The sequence below is a fragment of the Centropristis striata genome, chromosome 9 (genome assembly GCF_030273125.1).
Source record: "Centropristis striata isolate RG_2023a ecotype Rhode Island chromosome 9, C.striata_1.0, whole genome shotgun sequence".
Lineage (NCBI taxonomy): Eukaryota > Metazoa > Chordata > Actinopteri > Perciformes > Serranidae > Centropristis > Centropristis striata.
In genome coordinates, this window is record NC_081525.1 from 24,117,438 (window position 1) to 24,122,819 (window position 5,382).

Genomic DNA, 5,382 nt, shown 5'->3' on the forward strand with positions numbered 1-5,382 from the left:
ATTTTGTTTGTTGGATTAGTGAAAACAAGGAATGTATGGAAGAAATATCCTATCTTTATTCAAGAGCATAGATTTTCAGTTTGAGAGAATGGTTTTATTCCTTTTCAGTGACACAGCTCCTTCTCGTGCTCAGAATTATTCTCCTCATGCTCACATTTTGTGCTCACACTCAGATGTCTGCTGCTTTCTTTCAAAATGTGTGCTTGAACTCAAAAATCACATGCTTGTGCTCATATTTCTTCTTCTTGGACACAACCATTTCGCTTGCATTCAAATATGTCCTGTGCATGCTCAGATCTAAAGTCCACACGCTCAAATCTAAGGTCTGCACTCATGTTGAGGTAGCTGCTCAGACTGAAGGATGTCCCTCCCTGCGCTTAAAATAATGTGTTTCACCAACCACCTAGAGTGTGGAACCAATCAAATGACAGATGCCGTGTATTGGGTGTGTTCCTTTACCCTTTTTGAGCACTCTGTAGGGGCGGGTATCATCTGTTTGTAAAACTGCTTCTCTCTTAAAAAACACCACTTACCATATTAGCCAGTTATTTGAATCATCACCTATTTAAGACGGCAGCATATTTTTGCGTAATTAATCATAAGTAATCCTAAAAAGAGTAAGCATAGTTTAGATTTTTTTAAATTTTATATTAGCGGGATATATTTTATATACTATAAATACTCTAAACAGATTAGCATTAGGAATGTGTTTGGCTAAATGTATACAGTGAGCTCTAATGAGGGCTCTTTATTTACAACAAGGTGATTGTTTTTAACACAGTAAAACCCAGATTCCAAAAAAATTGGGACGCTGTGCAAAATGTAAATGAAAGAAAATGCATCAAATACAGAATGAGGGTTAGGCTTATGGTTTCCCAGTTTGAGCTTCAGATATTCACAGTATCCTCAACTTTTTGGAACCAGGGTTGTACAATCACAACACCTGTTGTGAAAATGTGTTTGATTAATCTCAGGTATATCCAGGCTATAGTGCCAGTGGTGAGATTTATCAGGGACATGATGACTTACATTGTTAGGAGACACTGTGAGAACACTCCTGCTCTTCCTCATCTTTCCTCGAGTATCTCCCTCGCCGTCCAACCACGGCAGCTTCACCTGCACACCTGGAAACACAAAGAAATACACTTCTGAGTGAATCTTTTAGAGCAGGGGTTCAGAATTATCTTCAGTCACTGGACATTTCTTCGAGACGTACACATTACTGTTGAGTTTTCATTGCCAGACACAGGGATACAACAATGTTTTGCTTTGTGATTATAACTTAAATCTTGCATTTTATAAGCCAAGTTCTATTCATTTCAAAGTGTCTCTGCAACCTTTCCACCTTTTCTGGCCAATACAAATTAATACAAAAACACTATGGCACACATTTCTCTGTGCATCAATATTGAATTTATGAAATATTGAATTTCAGTCATTCTGGTTTGTCTGCCTGCGAGAAGGAGTAGAGCAAAGCAGTGAAAACACAACAGCCTTGGCTTCAATGATGCTCCATTGAGAGGCACTCAGTAAGTGATGCATCAAATAGTAACAGTGCAGTACAGCACACTGAAATCCCCCATGATGCACTGCTATGTGATAGTGTGCAGAAATAACAGACAGAGAGGCTGGTGTAGAAAAAAAAAAAAAAAGATTTATATTAGAGCTACACTGGTAGTTTGAGAGTAATTAGATTTAGGCTAACAGCATACAAAATAAATATTATAGTATATAGCAACAATAACAAAAATCCTGGCAACATATTAATAAGAAAAAAACAAATACATTTCCTGAAACGATAAAATAGGTAAATTGAATTCCAGTTATACATTTTTTTTTAAAAAGGTAAGCTAAAATCATAAAGGCAAAAAAATCGAAAAGGCTTAAAAAATGTGGTTGAAAAAAACATACTTCTTGTTTGTTTATTTAAAGAAGAGACTTTGAATATGATACAGATACAGTCATTCAGCCTCAGCCTAATTTAAAGTCTTTCCAGAGCCCCCAGCTTTAAGCTGGGAGTGAGGAACAGACAAAAGACCTTTGACCGAGAATCTCCAGCTACATACAGGGCTTATATGGAACTAAACGGTTGGAAAAACAGCTAAGAGCAAGGTCAAAAGGAGGCACAGGAGTAATCAGTTTGATCTTGACATCAATCCAACATACTGGGAGCCAAAGTGAGGAGGTATGACAGGTGTGATGTGCTCACAAATCTTATTTCTAGCTGGACATCTGGCAGCTGAATAATGTAGAATTTATATAATCTATATGATTTCTGAATGTGTTCCACTGCAACCGATTGTTATTTCAATTATTATTTGTGATTAATATTAGAGGGGTGAATCACCAGAGGCCCCACGATATGATTCTATCCCGTTACTTGACTCACTATACGCTATTATTGTGATTTTAAGCATTTTGCGACATGGTGAGTATTGCGATACAATATATGGCAATTTAACTGTTTAACTACGTAAGAGGTCACATGACCGCTTTGAAAACAATTATGAAACATCCAAAAATAGCCTAACTTTGCAGTTGCATTTCTTCTCGACATTACATCTTGACAAACTTAGTGCCTATAGAGTCCTTAGATCTTCTAGTTTTATATGATACCAGTATCTCCAGTATATACCTAAAAGTGAGCCCGTTACGTCCTCCGCAACGGCGGGCCGCCGCAACACTAAACATTGACTCTTGGTGGCCATGAATCGATATAATATTGCCAAGCAAAATTTTGCGATACTATGCTGTATCGATTTTTTCCCCACCTATGCAGACAAATTTCTCAATAATCGATGAATCTATGTTTTGTCCATATAATGTCAAAAAGCAGTAAAAAAAATGACCAACACATTTTCTGATGTTGTTGAAGTCAACATCTGTGTCTTGTTTTGCAAAACAGGCCAGTAGTCCATTTAAAATGCTATGAAAATAGAGAAAAACGGCCAATTATCATATTGGAGAAGCAGCAACCAGAACTTTTTTGCCATTTTGCTTAAATGTGAATTACATGTAATTCAGAGCATATCAGAGCAGAGATTTCTTTCCAGGATGAGAAACTTCAGCTCAAAGAGAACATGGACAACTGATAAACACATTTCAAACACTGATGACTACAACAACTGTTAATGTAATGTTTTTTTGGTTATTAAATGCTTACCAGGCATTTCTCTGTCTTCTGTTTTTCTTTAAAATCACTGAGTTAAATCATTGGGAAGAGAAATATTAAGACGTTCAAATGATCAACAGCTGCCCGGCTGTCTGGCTGGCTGCACAAATTATACTGTCAAATTACTGACAAGTGATGTGACAACAGAAGACGTGCTGGAGCATTCTCTTGTTGCAATAAAAAAAAAGACAGCAGATGGCGTGTTGTGTATTCAACCAAACTTCAAAAACAGACCTCAGAGACTACAGCTCTAAATACTATAAATAGGCATGTTTCCATTAGGGTAAAAAGTGGCCGCTCGGAAAGCTTCAGGCCACGCCCTCTCAAATGTCCGCTCACTCGGCATGTATCCATTACAAAAAAAGCTCCAGAGGGATTTACGAGACTACGGAGGTTTTTGATTGTTGTGTAATCGATTAGCGACAGTTTCAACCGTGACGTCACATACACAATAGATTTAACACGGGAGACGCACCAAACATAAACAATAAGGAAGGAGACGCCGAGATGGAAGGAGCAGAGTTGGCTGTGTTTCTTGTCGCTGTGTTCAAGCACATGGCGGCGATGATTATGGATGAGAGGCCAACTCGCTACTTTGCTGGCTTTTAAAAATGGCACGCGTTGTTGTGGCGTCAAATACTACGTCACATCCCGCTTAGCAGTCTATCCAATCAGCAACCAGCCTTTTTTCAGGGGACAAAAATGGCCCTGCTCTTCGACAGGGCCAAAAAACAGCCAGTCAAACGGCTGCTAGGGACAGCTCACATTCAAATTAGGGGGATTTCGGCGCGGGAGAACCGCCTCATTCCAGGTATTCGACTATAGTGGAAACGCACTTTATGAGGGAATGGAGACTGATAAGAAGGAAGACATGAAAAGCAAGAAGTCATTACTTTAACGTGTGTTAACAGTTGCTAATATAGGACTCTTCATTGCTCATCAGCTTCAAAAAATGGTAAATTAAGACTCCTCTAGAGCTGAAACACTCAAACATCTCATCAATGACTCATCATTTTATCATTTCAAGCAAAAATGCCGAAAAAAAATTCAGTGGTTCCAACTTCTCATATATAAATAGTTGTTGTTTTTCTTATTCCTCTGTTATAGTACTATAGTTAGAGTATCTTGAGGTTCAGATGTGTATTTTGTCCTTGATCAAAGACTAATCAAGAAACTAACCAGATTAATCGATTAAAAAAAACAAATCCTTGGTTTCAGCTCTGATACAAATACTTATATACAGCATAGAGGGAACAAAATATAGGAACTTAGTAGGTCTACTACATATATCATACATTAGCGTCAGCAATTTGGAGTAAAACAAAGTATTTCTACGTTTTTACAGACTTAAAGGAATCACTTTACATCACAATGATTCCTACAAACGATTCCTCTGTGGTGGTGTAGCAGCAGCAGCTTAGGCAGAGCTGAGTTAACAGTCCTCAGAGGATGACAACTTAAAGAATAAGAGAGTATATCATGTGTGAATGTTAACTGAGTACTCGAGTAATCTGCCTCAACTGGGTCACGGGTTATGAATACTTAAAATTACAAACAACAGGCCTGATGTTTATCTGATTTTGTTGCTTAAAGGGTCAAATTAGAGCAAACAGTCTTTGCTTTTAAGCTGCTGTAAGAAAAACATGTTTGATGTGTTATGTAATAAGATTACACAACTTTACTTGAAAAACACATTTACTGTCTGTTTACAGAATCTAGGAGATGCATAAAAAAATAAAATGGAATAGAAAACATGCAGTGAACATGCTTTTAATCTATAATCAAGTGAAGCCTTTTGCAAACAAAGTGGTCTGAGAGAAAACCTGACTTCAGTGCCTGCTCCTGGTTCTCTTTTCAGGCTTTGGACAATGACGGGAGACTTTGGCCAATCACAGGTAATTTCAGAGAGAAAACAGTTCTATTGACTGTTAGAGATTCACAGGCATATGCATGTCCTTTTGGATGATGAAAGCCTGAATCAAAGGCGGAAAATCCTGCAGAGAAAGTTGCCATTTCAGAAATGGCTACAGCTGCCTACACTGCAAAGCGCCCAAAAAAGGGAAAACAGACTTTACAAAAGAGAGAGTCAAAGCGAATGTTGAAGTGAAATTCTAAAATGTTGCATTAAAGACATTTTGAATTAGGGACGTTTCCATCAACTGGTTTAGAGCGAATAAACAAAGCTGCATGAACGTACTCTGGTCAGAAGA